This window comes from Panthera uncia (assembly GCF_023721935.1).
Source record: "Panthera uncia isolate 11264 chromosome A1 unlocalized genomic scaffold, Puncia_PCG_1.0 HiC_scaffold_17, whole genome shotgun sequence".
NCBI classification, from domain to species: domain Eukaryota; kingdom Metazoa; phylum Chordata; class Mammalia; order Carnivora; family Felidae; genus Panthera; species Panthera uncia.
Genome location: NW_026057577.1, coordinates 45,316,737 through 45,342,122, shown reverse-complemented (window position 1 = coordinate 45,342,122; position 25,386 = coordinate 45,316,737). Strand labels below are relative to the sequence as shown.

The following is a 25,386-nucleotide window of genomic DNA, read 5'->3' as shown; positions in this document are numbered from 1 at the left end:
CCCCCCCCCCCCCCCCCCCCCCCCCCCCCCCCCCCCCCCCGTCACAGGCTACCTAGAGGGGAGCATGAATGCGGACTGCTATCAACAACTTTCAATTCAGCAAATATTTATTAAGCACCTGCTGTGTGCCTGGTGCTGCCCTGAGCTCTGACAACACCAGAATGAAAGAACACAGCATTTTATTACAAGGTGGTTACAACCAGGTAAGTCTGTGTTTCATCACTTTACAATAGCCGTCCCCACTGTAATGCTCTGCAAACTGGTGTGTACCCCAGTATGTCTGGAGCCACAGGCCAAACTGGTTGTTACCTCCTGACATTTCCATTTTCCGTGATTATAATTACACATTTCCTTGATTTTATGACATAGATTTTTTCGAATTCATGCTTTAAGCCTTGGAAATCTGGAAGGACGCTTCTGACTCTCTAAGTATGTGTTCCGTGGGTGTTGTCCTCTTTCTTTTTTTCCCCTCAGGTATGGATTGAGTTTCATCTTAGAATGATACCTTAGAATTGAGGAAAGAAAGGAATTTAAATGGTCATTTCGAACGTTCGCTATTTTAGGCTACCGCACAATATATCAGGTTTTGAAAGATACACAAATACAAGACTTCAGCCCAGTCTCTTCTTCGTGGAGGGCGCTTTCAGGCTCTCCCCTCGAGTCCCCGAGTGTGGACTTTGAGCTCCTCTGCCACGGGGCGGGGGGGGGGGGGGGGGGGGGGGGGGGGGGGGGGTGGAGAACTTTAAGGGAAGCTGAGAAGCGCTGGTTTAGAGGAGGCAGTGTTTGTAAGGGCCAAAGTGAGGGTGGGAAAACATCTGCAGGACAAACACGATGCCGAGCATTCCAACCAGACCCTGGACCCGAAAGCAATGAGACAAACACTTCCAGATGAACTCATCCGTTTTCATGTTATAAACATTCCTCCCCCCAAGGAGAGCTGGTCTATCGCTTCCTACTATATTGTTGTTTTTCTACCTTTGCCCCTCGCCTCACTTCTTTGTGACCAGCACAGACTTTGGACCCTGCCCTTTCTCACTGTCCTGCTCGGCCACCTGTCCAGCCCTGTGTTCGGCAGTAATGACCAGCAGACCGTGCCTTTCTTGCCAAGTGGAGCCGACGCTCTGTGGACCATTGTCTGTGGGGCCACACTGCTGTCCCCATCGCTGCCCCTATAGGACACTCATCAACAGCTGTGAGAGGCTTCCCATCCTGGCCCATAGAAAAGGAGGGCCTGGAAAGGCTTCTTAGAGCATCAGTTCAGAGGTCCCGCAACCAGCCAAACAATACACGATTATTCAACGGCTCCAATTCATTTTCCTCTGCTCCTCCCCCACCGTTACCCTTGAGAGAAAACTAATTTGCAGAAAAATAGCCCCTGCCAGCTAACTTCTCCTCCTAAATGTATGATGACCCCGAACTCTGGTCTCTGTGGGTACTTGTTCTCACAGTAAATGCACAGAGTTCTGAAAAGCCGTCTTCTCCTTTAAAAACCTCCCTCCCCCATCTGAGTCAGGGAGATGCTTTCTTTTCCTTTTATTCTTTGCTTCTCTTTTTAACATGTGTGCTGAAATTGGCACTTTCTCTTTTCAGTTCACTCCCTTCCTAGGATTAATGCAGGCAGCAATGGAGAAATGTGCACAATTTTTCCAGTCTCTGCACTAGGCGAACCCACGGGTGATGGATTAAATGTAACAGGCTCTACCTTACATATCACTATTTAAGTGAAGTTCTGTGCGGCCGGTGATGCATGGTGTCATCCAGGGTGCCCTACACAAGCGGGGGACTGCGGCTGCCTCCACTGTTGTCTGAGTAAATAATGGGGCTAATGGCATTTGGTGCAAATGAGACTCCTATAGAACTCATAGTGCTTGTTGATCTCCTTCGTATTTTTCTTTGTCAAGAGCCTGCTTCAGCAGTGTGGCCTGCCTTGGCTATCTGTGGGAGGAGGGAAGGTCTTGGGGAGTTCAGGATTTTGTAACCAATATTGAACACCAGCAAGAATGGATGCCAAGGTCGGGTTAAGAATAAAGAAAATTGATTTGGAGGTCAGGGTCACGATGTGAAAGGCCCTGAATGCTGCCAAAATATTTTCATTATCGCCGTTTTTGTTATGGAAAAGACCAGGCCTGTGTTAGGAGGCGAAGAGGTGGGAGGTGAGGATGGAGAGAGGGAGCCTGAGAGATACTAGGAGAATCAGAGCTCTAGGATTTACGGGCTGTGGGTCCCCAAGTCTAATTTAACTGGTGCTTGCCTCCCTTGTAGAAGTGAGTGGGTGGACAAACACTGATAATGACACTTTTGCCCCACAGAACAGGGCAGTTCTGGACTCTCTCAGTCCCTCTCTCTCTCTCTCTCTCTCCTGCGGCAGAGAAGCTGGAGACAAATTCTTGCTGTTGTATTTGCAGGGGTAAGCTATTTCATGCATCACTGTGATTCTACTTTTCGCCGATGCCTCCAACATACCTGCACCACAGGGCTGTATATTTTAACAAAATCCTGTTATTATTGGAGCTCTGACCCGATTTTGTTTCTATATTCTGAAGTAGAAAAGACTCCAGTGGCATGAAATTAGCAACACATTCTGCTAGTGTGTTAATTGTGTGAGAGTTTTTGGCAGGAGAATCTCTTAGCGCTACATCGAATTTATTTTTTATTTAAATTTGGTAGTGATTTCATATTGTGTTTAAAGAGAGGTATCATGGCTTAAAACACTTGGGATTTACTGTATGTTCAGAAAGAGAAAAAAATCTGCCTAATGCAGTGGTGCAGAAGGAATTATGTAATTTTTTCACTTAGCAGGGAAGCTGCTAGCATTGATTTCTAACTCTTTATGAGAAACTGGCATTCCCAGGCAGTGGTTTGGGTAGTCCTTGGACCCCACTACAGTATCCAAATGCAGTTGTGTATCTGGCCAGTAGCAGATTACCTACTTTGATAAAAGCAAAAACGCATGAAAAAGAGAAAGTCAAAATCTCCCAGGACAGATTGGCTGTTTGCCTCTAACAGATACCCCTTCAAAATCCCCCCAAAACCAAAGGGACATTGCATGACCATGGCTGTCCTCATAAACATGTAGCCGGGCGAGCAAATCCCAGAAAGGGGAAGCAAAGCCCTTTCTTTGCTTCTTCTGTGGGCAGACAAGCCAACAGATGTGTCCCACTGAAGACGGACTCCTGCTCTTCGGGGCAGAAGGCAGCTCTGAAAGAGGAAAAAAGCAACTAATGATTACTAAATACTTACTGTCTACCGGCTACTGTATTGGCTGACTTGTCATCTCATTACCCTGGCCATATACCAGATACGTGATTCTCTGCTCCTGGTTTCTTGCCCACCTCCTCTCCCCACACTTCCCTCCTTGCTTATCACCCACCACGCCACTGTTGTCTGAGAGGCTCTGAGCTGCCCCAGCTAGCTATGGGTTCCTCCCTGTCCTTCATTCACTGTGTGGCTCAGTCTAGCAGTTCAAACCAGGATAGGCAAGGGCGCTTCTCCCTGGTACTATTCTGTAACAAGTCCTTCTCCAGAATAACAAGCATGGCTTGAATTTGATTCGTGGGGTAGAGCAGAAAGACATAGAACAGGACTCCAATCCCAGCTCTTCCTCTTGGCGCCCTTGGGAAGATGATCTACTCCGTGGGCCTGGGTTTCTGCATCTGTGAGAGACAGCCACACTTTGGGCCAAGATTAAACAAGGTGATGTGGCTCCAGGGCTGGTCCATGGTGTCTTTGGGTCCTTTTCCTTCCTGACCCCACAGTCATGGCAGTCACATGTGTTGAACCTACATTAGGAGCCAAGCACCATACTAAGGTAGGCATCAACAGAGATGTCCCCAGAGGTACCATGGAGTATGTACCACCCCTCATTTAATCGTCACATAACCTGGAAGAGGCTGTATGCCATTCTTCTCGAAACCATACCTTGAAGACCAGAGCCAGGATTTCACCTGATTTGTCTGATTCCAAAGACTCATAACTCAGTGGTTCTTACCCCTGGCAATCTGGAGAGCCTATAAAACACTGACACACAGACATCCTACCCCAGACCAACCTTTAAAAGTTACACAAGGAATCTAATCTGATGGTCAGTGAGCAGTGAAACCACTGTCTTCTTATGTTCCACCACCTATCTGACCTACCACTGGCCATGCACACAAGCTAAGACTTCTTGCGTAAGAGAGGAATTTTAAATGTTATCTGCTCCCTAATAATTAGACTAATATTTACCACTTCCAAAGGGTCTACTATAGCATGAGCACTTTAGGTTATCTTTGGTCCTCAGAGCAACCATGCAGGAATGAAATGTCTTCAATTTTCCTGGTTCACAGAACTTATGTAGTAAGTAAGTTCATACCTGGCACAAACAAGCCCTCAATAAATAGAACTGTTAACACCATCATCATCACTATCACCATCATCACCATTACAATCATCATCATCATCATCATCTCTTGAATCCTCACAGGAGCCTCCAGACCTGTCCACTCTGTCCCCTAAACATCCTGGGAATCTGTCTGCATCTCACCACCCTACCACCACCCCTTATCCTGAATGCCCATCATCTTTCACCTGGAAAGCTACAGCAGGTTCAAATAGCTACTTGCATCCAAGCTCGTCCTCCTCCAATCCATTTTCTACAAAACAGCAGGGTGATCTTTTTAAAAGACAAATATTTAACCTTTCCTGGCTGTAAAATGGTGATAACTGTCAGGCCACTGTGTAAGGATTGGTAGACTGAGCCCTTTATAAAAGTGCCCAGGGGAGGGGAAGCTGAGTGCTGAATCTTCTCCCTGTTCTCCTTGCCAACCCCCTCCCCGCCAACTGGAAACTGCATTGGCCCTGATACCAGGGTGCTTTTTGTGATTCATGCGCCCAGAGGTATGTGTGAGAGACAGAATGGTTCGGCTTAGGGAGAGGGGCATGTGATTTTCTAATGCACACCAAGGTTTTGTAGTAACAGCCACTGCCCTCAAGTTGAACCTACTTCACTGAGTTATTATGCTAGACAAATGTGAAAATTTAAATAAAATGGAGGTTCCCTACGGGAGTTGAAATTTGAACCCTGGCTGTCACTCTAAAGCTACTATCCTAACCTCTGTTGTTCCCTGGAATACAGAGAAGGGATGTTCTCACAGGGAGTCTACAGATAGAAAATTCTTTGGGTGGCAGGCTTTTTGGGAGAAGCTTCACAGAGGTGGGAGGTGCAGTCTCTCCTATTAAGGCCAAAAGTAGGTCAACCAGAGCCAACCACCTTGTTCTCCTTGCCCATCTCACTTAGTTAAGTCTTCACTTCCTTTGACCTTCAAAAAAAAGTTGTAAAACTTTGGATGAAAACATTTTTCTTAGGAGAAGGGAATTTAGGGGACAAGAGAAGTGGTTATGCTTGGCATCTGACCTCTGTTTCAAGTAGACTCATTCCAGGCTACCTACTTGATAGGTGAGGTGTAGAGATAAAGAAAATGAGATTTTAATGCGATAATCTGTCACTATTCTTCCTTATCAGATCATTGCCTTTGCTGGACCTTGGATTAAATTCTTGGCACAGCATTTTGGAACCAGAACATCCCTTAAAAATAATCTACTCCAATGGTTGGCACCCAAGAGCCCCTTAAGAATGGGGGTCTTCACATGACCTTTCAATATTTCTGAGCTTATATGTGTGGTAAGTTAACACGGACTCACTAAAACATTTTATTTCTTTGCCTTTGGCTAGAACTTTAGTAACTTAATATTTAAAACTGTGGACATCTCATGCTAAGTTCTGGCTAGCAGCTATGACTTCCATTGATAAAAATGAAAATGAAATCACTCTGATCCAAAATCCTACTTGGAGTTCATGGTAGAGTCCTGCTTCCCAGACCAGGGTTTAGTTCCACCATACCAAACTGACATTTTCTTGACATTTAGGTCAGTGATGAATTTTTGTTTGATAATTAGTTTCAAATCACGCAGTTTGAATTTTAATACAATACTTTTTTGTCAAATTTCATTTTAAAGGAAATTTAAGCTACTGTAAATTAAAAACCAGATCACTTACCATCAATAGAAATAAATACTGCAGAAACAAAGCACTGTGACTGAATTCCAGCTAACTAGAGTTGCTTACCAGGGCTCTTAACATGATGTCTACTCACTCATTATCAAGGAGGGGGTGGGAAAGATGAGGCAATATTGGAGCAGTTAAGGAAAAAGTGGCTCTAACTGTGGCTTTCTCTAGACTTCTTCAGAATACACAAACAGAATTAAAAAGGGAATATTTTTCTCACAAAAACTATTTCATGTCCCAGAGTGCCTGAGTGGCTCAATCAGTAAAGCATATGATTTTGGCTTAGGTCATGATCTCACAGTTTGTGAGTTCGAGCCCCATGTTGGGCTCTGCGGTGACAGCACGTGCTTTGGATTCTCTGTCTCCCTCTCTTTCTGCCCCTCCCTGCTTACACACACACTCGTTCTCTTTCAAAAATAAACATTAAAAAAAAAAAAAACTATTTTATGTTCCTATTGTTTTCACTCTATGGGAGAAATACCATATTAAAGAGGTAAAAGAAATCAGAAATGGAGCCCCTGCCCCCATCCACTGTCTTCCCCTTTCCAGTATGATCAGATTCACCCCTTTGTTCTCTCGAATGAACCATCTCTATATTTTCTTCTCCAGGGCTCATTTGCTCCCCTCTTCCAGGGTCCTATGTCTACTCTGCTAGGTCTCAAAGCCATGGAGTTCCCAGCTGGCTGGTGAGGGGGCTATGGGTTTTGGAGACAGAAAAAGAGAGAGTGGTAGAGGCAGAGAACTGCTGGTAGTGGTGGATAGAGCCACTGTTCTTAACCAGATTTGATATTCCTGCTCAATATTCCAGGCTTGTTTAGTTTGCGTCCACATTTCCATTGTGCCACATAAGCGCAACTGAGCCTCAGTGCTAACTCTGACACCCTGATGAATCCCTTCTGCCCCTTTCTCCCTTTGGCCCCCTTCCCTGTGACCCTGCTCTTCCATAGCAAACAGGATGCTCTCATCTTATTCTTTATAGCCTTCACTCTGTCCTTCATTCCTAAAGCATTCATAAATGGCAATACTATTTTGGCATTCAATGACGTGGACTAGAGAGATTATTTAATTGCCCAATATTTTCTATCCTGTGCATTACCCTGCCTGAGCAAATTTTGGTAATTTAACCAACAGAAGCCAAAGAGAATGTGGTTATATACCATCTTCCTTGTTTCATGAATTTTCTCAATTATTTCCCCCTGCTCTTGGTCCCTTGTGTTTGTTTATGCTCTGAAGTCCCTGACTATCTAGAACTCTTTTATCCAGAAACTCTGTTATCTGAAATGAGGGTATGCTACTGGATGTGTTTTATCTACTTTGAAAACTGTCTAGCTCACATGAACCCTTGCTTGTCCAAATTCATTCAGTGCTTGTCTAGATTCTTCAGATCATCAGGGCCTTGGGGAGCCCTACTCCATTTTCTTATTGTTTAACCTCCGCTGCCAGCAACTCCAATTGCTACTTTCTATGGTAGAGACACATGCAATGTTATCTGAATCCCACAGTTGTTCCAGTAGCTTTGCTTCTGCCTACTTTTTAAGACCCACATTATAAACATAAGAATTAGACTTTTTGAACCTCCTTTGGTATTCTGAGGCAACATAGCCAAAGGGAAAGAATACTTTTCTGCATTTAGGCACCCGTGTTCTTGAATTGGTTTTATAGCTGACTGTGTAACTTAAAACAAGTCCCAAATCACCCAATGTATTACCATTTCTCAATCAGCTATTTGTGGATAATAGTATCTAAGCTTCCTTATTAGCTGATGTTCTGTCAATAATAGAGAGCACAGCTTTAGAAAAGTTTAGAGGGCACTATCATTTTTATAATTAATCTAGAGAAAGTGTCCTTAATAATTATTTTCATATCTCATATTTGGCAAAAAAATAGTAAGGTTGAGAAATGTTAATGGAAAACTGGCATCAGATTGAGGCTTTCTCTGGACAATACAGAAGTGCGTACTGCCAGCAAATGAACACCCTCACTCTGCTTGAATACTTCTCATAATAGAGAGATCATTACTACTTCTAAAAGTTTCCGTTATTGAACTCTAAGTTAGATACTTCTTTCTTGCATAAGGCAAAAAATACCACTTTGGGAGATTTTCATTGTTTGTCCAAATGTAGTTCAACTTACCAACCATTTACCAAGCACTTCCTATATGCAAAGTCCTGTGTTAGTCATCTAGGGTTATAAAGATTAAGTCAGCTTGGTTTCTGCACTCAAGATCTTTGCAAATGCTCTACAAATGAAAGGTTGAATGTAGTATCCAATGCAGTTGGATACTTTAAAGAGAGATACTCCACTACTAGCTAAGATGGAATAATAGAGACTTACTGTTCTATCTGGAATAACCAAAATGATGAACAGAATTTGTGCAACAATAGTTTTTAAAACACGGGATATTAGGCAACAAAATCCAGTGATTCCCAAGAAATGGGAAACAAACAATTGCCCCTACAAAAGTTTGCTGCCTTGAGAGAGTTTTCAGGCCCTTGTGCAGGACTGGGGAATCCAAGCACAGAAGTCCAGTGGACTCACTGGAGAACATGGAAATGATTCCTAGAGACCAAGGCAACTAGAGTTTGCAGAACAGACTACTGAAGAAGGGAGAGCTGTACAGAACAAGAAAGGGCCCTTCTATATACAGAGGGCCCCCTTATCTACAGACAGCCCCTTGAATATTCAGCAGAGTATTGATCAAAGAAAGCACATGAAGAAGCTACCCAATGATGAAGTTATCACCCAGAAAAATTAGAGGAAGCAGGACCATGAATACTGCCTGTTTCCACCAGCCAGACTGAAAAGTCCCATAATTCATGGGGCATTGGGTAGAGTACTCAGAAGGTTCTTTTCTCAGAATTGAAAAATAATCCACCTTAGAATAAACACGGTTCTGGTTCCACCTAACAAATCTTAAAAACAAGACCCAAAAGGAGCAAACTGTTTACAAGCAATTTAACTGCATCCCAGAACAAAGCTCAAGAATATTTATAGGAATACAAAAATAGCCAGTACCCAGCAAAGTAAAATTCACAAAGTATGGCATCCAGTAAAAAAAAACTGCCAGTAATGCAAGGAGGCAGGAAAATATGACCAATAATTAGGACAAACAATAACCAATCAAAACCAACCCAGGACTGACACAGATGTTAGAATGAGCAGACATGGACATTCAAACAATTATTAAAACTGTTTTACAGGTAGTCAACTAGTGAAGTACAAACATGGAAGATATTTAAAAGACCCAAGTTGAACTGCTACTGAGGAAAACTATAATTCCTTTCTTTAATTTTTTATTTGTATTTAAAAACTTTTTTCCAATGTTTATTTATTTATTTTAAGAGAGAAAGAAAGCAGGGGAGGAACAGAGAGAGAAGGAGACAGAATCCCAAGCAGGCTCCACACCATCAGCACAGAGTCCGATGTGGGATTCAAACTCACAAACCACGAGATCATGACGTGAGCTGAAATCAAGAATCAGACACTTAACCAACTGAGACAGCCAGGCACCCTGAAAACTATAATTTCTGAAAAAAATTACACTGAATGGATTTAATGACAGATTGGCTATTGTGAGGAAAAAAAAAACCTTTAAGGAACTTTAATAAATAGCAGCAGACCCTCTGTCTAATTACACACAGGGAGAAAAAAAAGAATGAATAAAAGGAGACTCACTGATCTTTGGAACAATTCAAGTAGTCCAATGTTCATGTCATTGGGGGCTACAGGGAGAGTTGGTGGGGAATGGAAAAAGAATTGAAGCCCAAGCATCTGGAAACATATAGCAAACTAAACCAGCAAACATCATAAAGAAATTGTTCAAACCAATGATAAAGAGAAGATCTCAAAAGCAGTCATAGGAAAACAACATATTATGCACAGAGGAAAAACAACAAAAGAATGACAGCCGTTACTCATCAGAATCAATGTGAGTGAGGTAACAGTGAACAATATCTTTAAAGATGAAAAACTGTCAACCTAGAATTGTGTACCCAGTGAAAATACATTTTAGAAATGAAGACAAAACAAAGACTTTTAAACACACAGAAGAAGAAAGACTTTGTCACCAGTAGATCCACACTACAAGAAATTTAAAGGGAAGTCCTTTAGATAGAAAAATACTGGATCTACACAAAGGAATGAAGAGTTCTGGAAGGGTAAGTATGTAAGACTTTATAAAATTAGCTAAAGCTGTCTAAAAGATAATTGGCTGTTTAAACAAACCAAAAAGTAATATAAAGTTGATTATATACATAAAGGAAATGTATGACAAAATTAGCATGAAGCCTTAGAGGGGAGAAATAGATGTATTCTATTATAATGTTCTTAAGCTATGTGTGAAGTACAATATAACAGAACAATGAATTTTAACTAAGATGACAATGAAGGAGATCAAATAGTAGCATAAAAAATACTCAACCTAAAAGAAGGCGGAAATAGAGGAAATAGGAAACAAATAAAGGATGGGAAAAAATAGATCTTGCCATTTACTCTGGACTCAAAGAAAAAAACTATATCCCCTTTCCAGAGTAAAATAGATCCCCCTTATGTGGAAATGCTGCCAAGGCCATATCTGAAACAGGTGCTTCATAAGACAATGCTTGTCCTCCTCAAGGTCTGACCTTGCCCTCCTCTCATTACCAATAACTGGAGTCAAGTCAAGTCAAGAAATAGAATGCCTGCTCATTCTACACCAAAAAAGTTGCAAGATCTGACAAATAGGCACTGGCAGAAACCAGCAAGAGACCCATGGAAGTGAATCTTGAGAGGATTGGATAATGGAGACCTGGAGATAAAGATGAATGGGAAGAATTCATTGACATGGGAGCATTCTTCCTTGACTCAGGATTTTACAGCCTGGCAAAAACATCAGGATCCAGTCATAACACACTGCTGGCATGACTCTTTGAAGCTTGGATATAACAATGGATTATATTAAATAAGATAGAGTTGTTAGAATGAATTTGGCAGACTATCGAGGAAGAGCCAAGGGGGATTAGAAATGTTAAAATGGATTTATTAGTGAGATCAGAGAAGTCTCCATCTGTCTATATTCCCCAGAAAGTCCCAAAGTACATTACTCTGGCTAAAGCAATAAGAGATGCAGTGATGAAAAAAGCCCTGGTAACTCCAATAGTGGCTGTCCCTGCACACTGGGCTTGGCAGAAGGAAATGGTGCCATCCATAATCTAAACTCCTTAGCATCAATAAGGATGATAGAACTCTGGAATGTTAGATGTCAGGTGGCAATTCTTAAGTGACGTAGAAGGTATATGTGATTATCATATGGACACAAAGGCTGGAAGATGCTTTGGCCCTCTGGCATCTGTGGCAGTGGCTAAAAGGCCAGTGTGTTCCTAGCGAGGAAACAGATTAACAGCCAACTAAGATAGTGCCTGACTTGCAGAACTGCAAAAAGAAAATTGTGAGCTGTCATAAGCACACCTCAAAGGAGATCCAATAGGTCCACACACACACCTTGTAGTTATTTCCCCATTCCCCAAGTGCATGATTTGGATAGATAAACAAAATAGCTGTCAGTATCCTCCTGCTGGTTCCCCGACCTACAAAGTAAGAGCTATTAGGTAGGAAAGGCAAAGTGGAAGCCTCTGAAATTATCCTTCCCCAACCCCACCAGCCAAGAGAACAAACCCAAGTCAACACTACATCCTAAAGGAGAATTAATACCACCATCAAAGACAAACTACACAGATATGATATTCTCCATCATGTCCGTGTATAATGTACCTGTACGGCCCTTGAAAACATAAACTAACAGATTATGATGACTGATGACTGATGACGGTAGTAGACCACCATAAACTTAACCAACTGGTAGCCCCAATCTAAACTGCTTAGCTATAAATGATATCTTTACTAAAACAGATCAACACAGCCTCTGGCACTCCGTTGCTATTGATCTGGTGAACATATTCTTTTCAACCCATCATCAATAACCAGGATCAAAAGCAGTTCTCAATTAAGTGAGAAGGACATCAGTACACATTCGTAGTCTTGCTTAAGGCTATGTAAAGCCTCTTGTGCAATGACAAAGTAGTCTGAAGGGATCTTAATTGCTTTAATATGTGGAATGCTATACTGATGACATCATGCAAATTTAACCTGGTAAATAGAAATAGCAAGTTGTGTGTCAGGAAATTAAACCCCACAAAGATTCCCCAACCTGGCCCATCAATGACATTTTTAGGAGTCCAGTGATGTGAGGTATGCTGCTACATCATCTTCCATCTTTGAGGTAAAGGACAGGATGTTAGATTTTGTACCTTATCAATTTTCTATTGCAGCACAACAAACCACAACAAAACTTAGTGATGTAAAATAACAGCCATGTTATTATGTTCATGGATTCTGAGGGTCAGGAATTTGGACAAGACACCAGGAATGTTTTGTTTCAACTTCTGGATTTCTGCCAGCTTTTCTAAACTGGGGTTCCATGGTAGAATTAAGCCCTGATGCCCTAAGGCATCCATTTGTATGTCGTGAACTAATTTCTCTCCTGTGCATTTAGAATGGTACCAGTTATGTACTATACTTGGGAGAATAGCAGAAAATAATCACTCAAATCACTTTCTGTCTTCTCTAGCTCACATGAGGAACCTCAGTTGAGAAAGGCTGGCTGGAGCTTTAGGTGGGGAACTCAAATGGTTGGGGGGGTGACTCAAACTGGACCAGAATCTTACAAGGTCGTCTTCACCTATAGTTCTACTGCCTGGGCTGGGAGACTTGAAGGCTAAGCTCAGTAAGGACTGTCAACTGGACCACCAACATATGGCCTCACCATGTGGGTTGGATTTCTTCACAGAATGGCAGCTTCAGGGTAGTCGGAAGAGCAAGTGTCCCAATGGACAAGGGAGAAGCTACATAGCCTTTTATGACCCAGCCTCAGAAGTCACAGAGAATACCTTCTGTCGTCCTCTGCTGGTTGAAGCAGTAAAAACCCTTCCCACATTCCAGAAGAAGGGACATGGTCCTTGTCTCTTGATGGCAGGAATGTCAAAGAATTTTGAGGTGTTTAAAAACCACTAAAAATCTTCAGAAATTAGAGGCAGCATATTCTCCTCCTGGGAATACCACTTGGATTCCTTTATTGGGTGACATGGAAGGCTGCCAGTTTTGAGTGTCAGAGCAAAATCTATAGCAGATCTTGCCATAATACAAATGGCCCTGCCACTCAGGCCACACAACCAGTAGATCTAGTGGTGCCATTTACTGTGAATAAAGATGTTGTATGAGTGTAGTCTCCATCAAGCCCAATAAAAAGAGTTGCGGCACAGATCCTAGAGTTTTAGAGCTAGAATTTCCTTCTGCAGCAGAAAATGAAAAACCATTTGAAAAGCATCTCCTGGACCCTGATAGAGATGGATCTCCTGACAATAGGACATCAAGTGACTGTGCAGCCAGAACTGCCCATTATGAGCTGGGTAGTATTAGACAAAGTTGGACAGGCACAGCAGTAATACGTCATACAATGGAAATGGTTCATTTGAGATTGGGCCAGAAGGGATCAGGAGGACAGAAGGAACTTCCATCTGCCTCATATTCCTGTGTTATCCACCTCTCTTGCTCAGTTCACACCCAAGGCCTTATGATTCCCTAAAACCAACAAGTGAGAAAGAACTTGGACCTAGTTCTTAGATGGGTTGTCTTAACAAGTTAGTGCTAGCAATAATTGGACCACCACCAAACTATAGCCCTGTTCAGGGTGGCCCTGAAGGATACTGAAGGTCACTCCTTCCAATGAGCAGAGCTGTGAACAATCCACTTGCTCCTTTCACTTTATGGGTAGGGAGAAGTAGTCTGAGTTACAGGTATATCTGGACCCATGGGCGGTGGTGAATGGCTTCCTGATTGGGTCAGAAGCCTCAAAGGCTTGAAGTTTGGAGACAAAAAAGAAAGCATGGAGAAAATCTTATAGATGGACCTATGCTACTGGGCACACAACACTCGGATCTCTGTCTCAAATCCAGGTGCACCAGAGCACCTCCCCTACAAGTGTGGCACCAAACCACTAGGTGCACAGGATGTCTTGAGGATGCCAGCTAGCCTCTTTCCCTAGCCCCTCCAGGACTTGCATGACAGAGGGGACATGGAGCAGAGATGTAGGGTCTGCATGGTCCCAACAGTATGTGTGCCATCTCACAAAGACTGGTCTAGCAACTGTACTGAATCACTGAAACTGCTGTACTAGTCACCAGAGAGACTGACAAGGAACCCTCCATATGGCACACACTCCTTAAGGAAACCAGCAGTCACTTGGAGGTAGATCTTTTCCATCAGATACCCTCTATCCTGGAGGGAGCATTGTCTCAGCCTTACCGGAAATGGATGTGGGTTTGCCTTCCCTGACCCAGCATCTCTGCCAACACCGCCATCCGCTTAACCATTCTGATGTATGTGCACACCTAGATGTTTGAGGAGTTATTACCCCAGAGGCAACCCTTGACCACTTGGCACCAGGAGCCAGGAAATGATCCATCCTCACTTCCTCTCCTTAAGAGGACGGTCCTCAAAGGTCCAAGGAGAACAGAGCCAATTTGACCACACTAGGAACCAGAACAATAAAGCACCTTGGGTTCCTTTCTCTCCATCTTGTTTGACATCTCTTACTTCCCCATTCCTGGTGCCAGTGTTTCGCAAATAAACCACCTCCATCATGCTCCTTTCTCAGGTTTTGCTATCTGAGAGAACCTAGGCTAAGATGCTATCTCAGACCTCTTCACAAAACATGATTTTTCTGTGAACTGAGGGGTCCATGTGCTGTAATTCAAGCAATCTCTACTCACGTGGGCACCAAGGTGCTTTTTTGTTTGTCTTCTTGCTTGCTTGTTTGCTTGCCTGCTTATTTTTAGGCAAGAAAAAAAATTGGAGAACACAAAATATCAGGTTCCTGCTTAGGTTATTATAGATAGCCTATTATAGATAACCTCTATTTGTGGATGCAACGCCCATCACACTGGCCTTCAGGTAGGCTGTGCAGGTGATGCACTGCACAGGGACCTTGTCTAGGGGGTGGGTGGGTCTTCACTCACTAGGCAGAGTCCTGGCACAGGCTGCATCTGCCCAGAGGAAGGGTGGCTGGCTCCTAATTCCCAAAAGGAACTAGTGGCTCATTAAGTCATGTACCTGAGAGGAACCTCCACGCAAGGAGGCCACATTTCCTATACACCAGAAGATCATCCTATAGACCAGTAAAGTGCAGCATCCACCCCATTCCCACCTGTGCTGTTTAGCTCTTGAGAGCCTCACATTTGGTTCAAAGCTAAGAGCATTATTTTTCTTAATTAAGTAAAAACTCAGAACAAAGCTCAGCAGTCCAGAAGTAGTGAGAAAAACATGTTTTTGAAAATAAAACAAAATTATCTAAGGCTAGGCCAGCCCCTCCTATGGACAGATGAGGAAACCGAGTCCAGAACCACTTCTGCATGGCCGGCTACTCTCGCCAGGCCAGGTGTCAGGCTCCAGCCAGGGCATGGCTCGGTAGTGTCTGTGAGCCAGCTCATGTTCTGGTAAAGAACTTCTGCCATTGACTAAATGACCCCTTTCCTGAAAGCAACGTGATGAGGAGGAGTAAAGGAAGAAGACAAAACACGGCACAAACTTAAAATTATACATTTTTCACTTGTGCGTGTTGTTTTGAAGGAGCTTCTGGGTTTTATGAACACTAAACAATCTCTTGTGACTCTGGTTACTACACGTCTGGAAAACTGTGTACATGTGGTGCATTCTCATTATTTCAATGTATATTGAATGCCAGGCCAAAAACAGGATAAAAGAGATTCGTTGAATGGCCATTTGACTGTTGTGCTTCCAACAAGCCAGGGACATTGGGGCCTTTTCACTCGCTGGTGGCACAGCTGTGAGAGTGTTCTGTTGTAAGTGGTAACTGATCATATTTCACTGTGAAATGAAAGATGAAATTAATGAAAGATCTAGTTATAGATCCTCTAAGAAGAAGCCAAGAAAGAGACACAGTAAGATGGTTTCCAAGAAATGAACTAAAGAGCAGGAAGGATGGTACTGTGGCCCAGGTTTAAAGAATTGGTAAATTCCAGCTAGAGCTCTTTCATTTACCTCCACATTTGGTGCTGGCTCTTCCTCATTACCTTTCCCCAGGGGTTATTCCTTATCCTTCTCAAGTGAACAGATCAGTGATAATGGCAATGCACTTGACATCTTCCATGCAAGGAGGGAGTCTGCCCACATCCTCTCCTTCACCCCAGAGCAGGCAGCTGAACTGGAACACATATTTGCCATGGCTCTCCAGGGGGCACATTTTGGAAACTTAAGACCCACCTGGTGGATCTGGGCCCCCAAATTCTCACCACCCTGCTTTCTTTCCTGTCTTATCTCAAGGAATAGGAAACTGAGAAGCAGCCACTCACTTGCCCCTGTCTGCTGGTTGCATAATGCTTGGGGTCTACACACCTGCAGGAAGTGACCCAGGAGGAAGTGAAGTTTGAAGGGTGAATGAGATTTCTGCAGACTGTCACCTGCACAGTGGGAAGAGTGTCCCAAAATGTGAGGAACTTGTTTTGTATCTTAGGCAGGCACAGAGTGTGGATCCACTTCAAACCCGAGGAGGCGATTCTACTCCCTCTGCTTCAAAGTAGCAGGGAGGGAAAGAGTGGCCCTTTTGTATAATACTGGAACCCCACTTCTTGGTCAGAGTCCCAACTCTGTTGCTCATCAGCTCTGTGACTCGAAGCAACTACTTTAACATCTCTATCCCTTATCTTCCTTATGTGGGAGCTGAGGACAATAGCAACTAACATTTACTGACGGTTTGCTATGTGCCAAGCCCCAGTTCAGAACTCTTTACTCAGAGTTCATTCATTTATTCCTCATAATGATCCCCTGAACTAGACAGGATTACTGTCCCCATTTTGCAGATGAGAAAACAGAGTGACACAGCTGGGGAATGACAGAGGCAGCATTCAAACCCAATGATCTGGCTCCATTATTCATACCCTTAGCCACTCAATAAAGTGGCAAACAACATCACCTCCTTCACAGGGTATGTTGAGAGATGGAAGTGAGTTAATCATAAGGAGTGCTTAGAGCACATAGTGCCAGCCATCTGCTCAATAAATGTGCGCTCCCTCTACTCTCATGTTCTGCTCTCATTTGGGGCTGCTGGTGAGGATGCTGGAGTCGAAGAGGGAATGGGCATAGAGATGGGACAGCAATAACCAGCCTGGGAGAGCCAGGGTGATGTGGGTCTACCTTTCCCTAGCAGTTCCCCCTTCCACCCAGGCAAGAGGAGGAATGTACAACTCTCTCTGTGTAACAGCCCACAAAGAATCTCTGTGCTCACTTTGGGCCAGGTGACCTGTGATCCCATCCCCATGCTTCTGAAGCTCTCAGCACAAGCAGGAAAACCAGATCACTCACCTCGTATGGCCCCAACAGGCTTTTCCTTTCTGTTTTAGTTTTTCTGATTAGGAGACGCCCTTTTCTCCAGGGGACTGACATCAGGGTTCTGCTCCCTGTGTTTGCTGTGTGTCCCCCATCGTCAGACCTATTTCCTGCCTTCTCTGTTCTGTGCACTAGCAGGCTAAGTGCTGTGAACCGTTCTTGATTCCCTTGCCGGTGGGCTTCCTGTTGGGCTTGGTCAGCAATGGGAGTCGCCAGCAGGAAAGAAGAAGGCAGGAGGAAAGGGATCAGAGTATTTCCTCCCTGCTTCACTGGTGTCTGACAAGACCTGTGACCCTTCTCCACTCCAGCTTCCGCTGAGGGTATCCCTCCTGCACAGCACCAGCCCCTGGGCTCTGGTGACTGTTTCCTCCTCTTGTCCCTTTGCCCTGGGGCGCCTGTGGCACCTGTGGCTTCCCACTGTTTCTGGTATCTGGGTGCTCCCACCTCTGTTTACACCCCTTACCCATTTCACACCACTGTAAACTGTGCCTTAATTCATGCTCTGCATTTCCCCATCTGGTTGAACTCAGGGCCCTGCTAGGACCATGGGTGATACACTTATAAGTCAAGGGATCATTTTACCCATGAAGCTCAGAGGCTGTACCTGTTCCATTAATTATTGTTCTAAAAGTTAATCTGATTGTGAATGTTGACTAGTGCAACATTAATGTTGACTAACGTTAAAATTTAGAAATGATAGATGAGCATAAGAAAGAAAACAAATACCACATGTATTCTCAGCCCCCAAAGATAATCACTGTTTTACCATGTGCATTTCTCCTAATTGCAAACGGATCATCTTGCATTGGTTACTGGCTTAAATATACAATGAATAATTTTCTTCATCAATAAATATACCTCAACATTAATGAATTTACTTCTAAAACCTCTAACGCAAAATCCCTAATGGCTGTACTGTATCCCGTGTAAGCCACTACTATAGTTTAATCAGCCCTCTGCTAACAAAGATTCAGGTAGGTTCCAATTTTTCCTGATTATAAACACTGCTGCAATAAACATCCTTATACAATATAAAATACTTAAAAATACAACCGATAAACAGTCTTCCTACAGCAAAAGCCTCGCTTATGCTGTAGCAGCAGGGTCACCCCCTCTCAAGAGATAATAATATCTGCCTTCACTGCCTCCCACTGATGTTGTGAGGTTCAACTGAGAAAATGTATAAGTTCATTCTTGATATGCTGTAACGTGTATGGGGTGACTATTACAGTATGATCTAATTCTATCACAACAGCCCTGCAAGGCAAGCATGGTGGAGATATCCTCCAGACACATTGTCCTGACAGTTTTGCCAGACATAAAGAACTGAAGGCTTACTTTTAGGCTTTTATACATTTATGTCTCTTTAGCACAACAAAGAATCATGCGTAAGAAAAAGCAGCCTTCCAGTACAAGAGTAAACTACCAGCTGGTTGTACATTCGATCTGTTCTGGTGCATGTTAACTCACTGTGTCCCTTCCAGAGGACCGTGTCAAACAATCGAAGGAGTGTGAATCATCTGAGAGGTCCCTGGGGCTCTGAGGTCCCTCGCCGCAAATGTTGGCTACCCCAACCCCTAGAGCTGACTAGTCATAAGAACTACTTTCCAGTCCTTCCTTGATAGTCTCTTCCAAAAAACCACTTTAGATAACTGCATGATTAAAAAAAAAATCAGCAGTAGTTTGGCTTTTTTTTTTTAATTGAAACTTTTATGTCAGGTGGAGAAGCTACATTGACATCTCACATAAAAACCACCCTGTCACTCAGAAGAAGGCATTCCACTTTGGATGAATTCTTGATTTACCTTCTACAAATCTAAGTTCGTGGATGTTCTCTGCTCTTGCTGAAGCAATACTATTAAAATGTCAAACATAGTTTCCTGGAGCAAGAGACCTACACAGATTTCAATTCTTAATGAAAGGCACCAGACAAGTTTTCAAAATCTGACTTGCGTCATGCTTAATGCTGTTTGTTAACTAGTGTGAAAAGAAAAGGTTTCAGTGCATGAAAGCAGTTATGTTCTATGAAGGTAAATGATGTTCTCAGGCATGATATTCTATATGATTGCTTGTTTTCTATTGTGGTTTCATTTTCCACAAAAGTCCAATAAAGGGGACATAACCCTATTTTATAATGCCATCAACTGCTTTTATTTTAAATCCCCATGAATTAAGAGGGGGCACAAAGCCTTCCCTCTGACTGTTTTCTCAACTACTTGTTCATTTTTATCTCTTCTGGGAAGGGCAGAAAGGAGGATCAGGATATGGTGTTTAATGTGCCAGATATAACTCACCTCAACAGCAGCAGAGGCTCATGGCTTGCTTTCTGTGTGAGTCAAGGAAACACCTGCCACCTGGTCCCACAACCTGATCTAGGGGTCTTGGCAAAGAAAGATGTGCATGCCTTCCAGAGACGCTGAAATTGCCTTTGTTTCCTTCCTTCCTAATCTTATCTCTGTAGATATTCCACTGTTTCCATGGGTTTATTCATTTCCACCACCACTACTGCCTCATGGTTGGTTTTTTGTTTTTGTTTTTGTTTTTTTTTTTTTGTGGTTGTGTATTCAACCAAAGAAAATGAGTAAGAAAACAATTATGATAGTGAAAAAAAAAAAGATTCAAAACTGCCATATGTGAGACCCATGGGAGTCCCTGATTAATTTTCATTTTCATCATTTAGTTCTAAGCTTGGCCTGATTCACTAAATGTGTGAATAAGTATGGTCATGGACTTGATTTCCTTGCAGCTTTGGGAAAAAAAAAAATGAACCAGCCCAAGTCTCTTTCTTACCATGATCGGTTCCTGAAAGGCAAGGGCTGATGCCATGTGCATGTGGCCCCAACACCACAGCAGCAGACCTCTGTCACACAGCAATTCCCAAAGTGGGAATTCTGAAAGATTTTAGAGAGCACTCAGCTAACACTGAAAGCATCAGGTTGGAGATAAAATTATCCATTCCTTTGTTTGTGTCTCCCTTGTCTTTTCTGGGATGCATATCCTCCTGCCCATTTTCAGTGCCCAATATACTGATTCTGAAATAATAATCAGCGAATAGTTACGATGGTTAGGGCATTCTAGGAGCCTAGCATGATAAGAGCACACAAAGTACTTGGAGAAATGCAAAAGTGGGAAGACCACTGCATTCTGGGAACCATTAGGAAAGGCTCCTAGAAGAGCAGAGGCAAGCCGAGCCTTGGACAGGTAGGAAGGTCATGTGGGACTAAGCGATGTGGGCAAAAGAAGGGAAGACATGCCATTTGTGGAGCATAGTTTGACAGAGCTGAAAAGGTAAGTTTGAACAGGTGTGCTAAGGAAGTTGTGAGTCTGATTAGAAAAAGTTTTCACCAAGGGGCACCCACCCCTAAAGGCAGCATGTCTTTAGGAACCAGTTGGTTCAATGAAAGCCCAAGAGATTTCTACCTGATCCTACAGGCAACAGAAAGGAGAATGGCATTGGGACAGATATCTTTAAGGACTATTCATGTGACACTAATGACCAAAATGGGGGTCGAGAGTCTCCTACGCACTCCAGCTGAGGGGCCATGAGGCTGAGGAGACAGTGGCCATGGCAATGGAGAGGGTAGAAGTGAATGATCAAGGTTGGCCAAGAAGACTTAACAGAACTCAGAGCTTCCCACAGTCCTCTCAGTATATATGTCATGAAAAAAGGCTTTTTCTTTCTCTAAAAGTCTCCCCATTCTATTCCTTTGCTTTGCCCTTAATGGTCTGACCAGCTATGCTGTGCTAAAACGTTAAGGGTAGGGGTGCCTGGGTGGCTTAGTTGGTTAAGCGTCCAACTCTTGGTTTCAGCTCAAGTCATGATCTTGCGGTTCATGGTTCGAGCCTTGCTGCTGCTGCAGGTGCAAATGAAGCTTGCTTGGGATTCTCTCTCTCCTCTTTCTCTGCCCCTCCTCTGTTCACTCCCTCGAAAGAAAGAAAGAAAGACAGAAAGAAAGAAAGAAAGAAAGAAAGAAAGAAAGAAAGAAAAAAAGAAAGAAAGAAAGAAAAGAAAGCACACCTTTAAAATGTTAAGGGCAGATTATGACTTAAAATAAGAGCAAGATAACAAAATTGCACAGTGATGAGAAATATTGAGCAGTGAGCACACTGTAAGAAATAACTTGTCAGAGAATTTCTTCAAAATTCTAGTAAAATACAGTTTCGAAAAGTAAGAAAACAAAAAAAAAATTGGACAGGGTTGCAAGGAGTTACACAAGAAGCCATTTACTCCAAATTTCTCTTCAAGTTGTGGCATTTGGGTTGTGGCTGATTGCTGTGACACCAAGAGAAAGCACATTGGCTTGGATTAAATATCATTATTCTGCTTTCCAAATTGCCTTGATTGCTCAGGGTCATAGTCCTCCACACATCTGGACTCCAGGAATGAGTCATTTAAAGAGGCACCCCCAAACAGAAGTTTCTGTTCTCTCCCCTTGCTCTATTGCGTGCTGTGTACTTGGACCGCCTGTTAAACAAATCAGGGAAGAAAACAGAAGTATTTAAAGCAGTCATGCAAATTTCCACAGGCATAGGGTCTGAAAGAAATTGGGCCTGGCCAAAATGACCTCAGGCGTCTGCCGAGGAAAAGAATCTTGCTTCTAAGAATGTTCTGCAGCCTTCCACGTCTCCTTCCATGACAGGCATCAGTGGTGTGACAATTAAGTGTGGTGGGTGGGCATTTCTGTGGGCTGGGAGCCTATTTTAACTTCCAACTGTGGGAGTGAGCTTTAACTCTGTGCTAAAATTAGGGGAATCCAGCAACTCCTGTGGTTATTTCAATCAGTTCCCACTTATTGAGTAGCAGCAGCACAGTTAAGTAATAACATGGTAACCTTGCCAAGACATAAATGAAATGCTGAGTGTTGCCCAGTTGGACCTGAAATCACTTCAATGATCTAAGTGGAGAGCCAAACCGACAAAAGGACTGCTGGCACCTCTGAGGTGGGGGGAACTGGGGACATGGAAATAGAGTCCCCACGGCAGCTCCTCCGACGCTTGGGGAAATTTTAAGGGAGCAGGAACCGACTGGCCAGGCAATCCAAATTTCCCTAACAAAATTCCAAGATCCACAGTGGTCAGGAAACCTTGATTTGACCTCCCCTCTCAGAGACCACACACTGGCTCTGCCAGAGCAGCCCACAGCCAGAGCCAAGGCATCCATGAGACCTTGGCCCTGGTGCTTGAGTTCACACCATAGTAATGAGTGTAATAATGATCTAGATAAGCAGCTTCTCACGGCTGCACTGTGCAGAGTGTTGTTCCGACTGGTTCCACTCTGGGAGGAGGATGCTTCTCTAGCTGAGAGAGAGAAGGGCCATGATGCCAGCTTCCAGTTCAGAGCAGACGGCCGAGAGGAGGAGAAAATGAAAAGGAGGAGGGGGGCAGAACCAGAAGCCTTGAAGAAAGGTTCTATCAAGATGCGTGGAGCACCACGGGCAGAGAGCCCCTCTCTCCACTGGGCTGAGGGGAGAGACAGAGGGAGAGAGAGGAGGGAGACCCGAGGTGGCAGAGGTCACTGATTACCACAGATGGAGCACCTGAATGCAGCGTTCTTCATTTCACCTTCCCCACCCTTCTGACTGTGGTGGCTATGTTCCTCTGCATGGTTAGGTTGATCCAAGTTCAAGTGCAGCCCACAGTCAAGGGGCAGGGGTTATACAGAAGCAGGACAGCCAGGAGGCAGGATCATCGGTAGCCATCACAGAAGTCTGCTACCATGCACACCATTATCATTTAGCCCATCTGCTCAGAAGCAGAATGAACCACAGGAAAGAAAGGAGGAAATCAGCTGACTATGCTACAGGTCTCACAGTGGTCTGAACCTTGGCTGCATTCCAGAATTATCTAGGGAGCATCTAAAAACTACTGACACCTGGACCCTACCCCCAGCTATTCTAATTTAATTAGCCACAGGCAGGACCTAGACCTCAGAACGTTTAAACTTCCTCATGCGATTCCAATGAACTGCAGGATTGGCAAACACTGATTTAGTCTTTCCTGCAAAGGTCAGGTAGGGACAAGACTGAACAGAGAGCATGGGCATAGGTTATGAGCATTTCCAGGTGGAAAGGCCCATTAAAGGTCATCAAAAGAGGACCCCTCATCCCCTGAGGGTTGAGTCAACTCCATACCATCCCTGACAAGGAGAGGTGCCTTGGCCTCTGGAAATGTCTTCTCCCCCACTCCATACACAAGGCCAGGTAGCACACAGTGGGACACAGCTGCCTGCTTGAAGGTCACCTTGTGTTGAACTGATTTCATTGATATGTTCTTATTCCTATCCTTTGAGTTTCAGTAGAAAGGCAAAAAGAGAATTCCACATAATGTTATAAAAAAAATATGAGAACCAACCATATTATTGGATTCAAAGTTTGGTCCTGTCATACTGTCAAACAACGAGGAAACCTGTTCAGGTCGGAGGGGCAGTTCTTAGTAGTTCCGAAGTTCATCTCTCCTCTCTCTACCCCTAGAAACTCACCTGTCCTACCTCCCATCCCCTGTACACAATGGCATCTTTCTTATTCTGACAAGAGCTTAATGGGTTACTATGCCTTTGAACAAGTGCCTTCACTGCCTTGTCCTGAAGTTGGACCTCTACAGAAAAGTTAGTAGCTTTTGTTTCATTAATTAATTGTTTTCACTCAATAATTTTTAATGTTCTTTTTAACGTTTCTTTATTTTTGAGACAGAGAGAAGGGCAGAGAGAGGGGAAAACACAGAATCCAAAGCAGGCTCCAGGTTCCAGGCTGTCAGCACGGAGCCCAATGTGGGGCTCAGACTCATGAACTGTGAGATGGTGACCTGAGCCAAAGTCTGATGCTCAACCGACCGAGCCACCCAGGCATCCCAACAAATCTTTATTAAAAGTCAATTCCATGCCAGGTTCCCAGAGATACTGTGGTGGGGCAAAAGCAGCCACTGTTCTGCCTTCATGGGAGTCCTCACTATATAATCATACACACAGGTCACAACTGTGATCAGTGGTATGCAGGAAAGCACATCTTGGGGCCAGACTTGCTGTGGGTGTGAGGGAAGGTGAGGCTGGAGTTAAGATGGGTAGAAGGGTGTGGAGGAGGCAGTTGTGGGAAAGGTGGAGAACTGGAAGAGTGGTTCAGACATGGGGAAGAAGCATGGGCAAAGGTCCTGGGGAGGGAAGGAATATATATAGAAGAGGAATTGAAAATATTGCTGTGTGGCTAAGGACAAGTGGGAGGGAGCTCAGGAGGGAGTGTGGCTGAGGAAAGGGTAGGAGCCATGTTAAGACATATTATCATTATCACAAGAACAACAGAAGCCCATCAAAATGTGTTTATCAGTCAAGGGCAAATGCAAAGATGTCAGAAAGAGCCTCTAAAGTAGTTACTCTTCTACCCTCAATTTATACCATTACTCTGCATTTGGGTCTTAGAATATGGGTTTCTCCTCTGAGAAAATGGAAAATCCTTTTTACGTAACCAAAGGCCTCTACCATTATTCATTCTACAGCTATTCCCAGGCACCTCAAATGCACTGGGAAGTGCCCCCTGGCCAATGTCCATATAGAGCTTACACCCAGGGGAGAGAGACAGACAAGAAACAACAGCCAAACTGCCAGGAGCCATCCTGGGGCTCCTGATATTCCCACTGCTTCCCCGCACCCAACATCCTCAAACTGGCATTGGTACAAAGTTGAGATTCCCAAATACAACAATAAACAAGACAAAGTCCCTCTTTAATCAGTCTAGTGATAAAAGACAGTTAATACAAAAAGAAATGCATATACATACACAAACCAGGTAGTTATAATTGCTATGAAAAATAAATAAGATAAGGGAGATACCAAATGATGAAGGGTTTGACACTTTATATACAATGGCCAAAGAAGGCTTCTCATTAAGTCACATTTCAGCAGGCAGCACACTAGGAAG

The 25,386-nt window shown here is 43.6% G+C and overlaps 1 long non-coding RNA gene across 4 annotated transcripts in view; it reads right to left on the bottom strand.

The window, feature by feature from the left end:
* The window catches only part of LOC125935667 (uncharacterized), a 134,977-nt gene that overhangs the window by 13,914 nt on the left and 95,677 nt on the right, over window positions 1-25,386 (bottom strand). Inside the window, exon 3 of one of the 4 annotated variants that reach the window (XR_007461750.1) lies at window positions 100-505. The exons of 2 other annotated variants lie outside the window; for them this stretch is intronic. This is a non-coding gene — a long non-coding RNA (uncharacterized LOC125935667). Of the gene's footprint in view, window positions 1-99; window positions 506-3,130; window positions 3,199-25,386 lie in introns of those variants that run through there. One more of the 4 variants, XR_007461751.1, reaches the window with a different exon arrangement.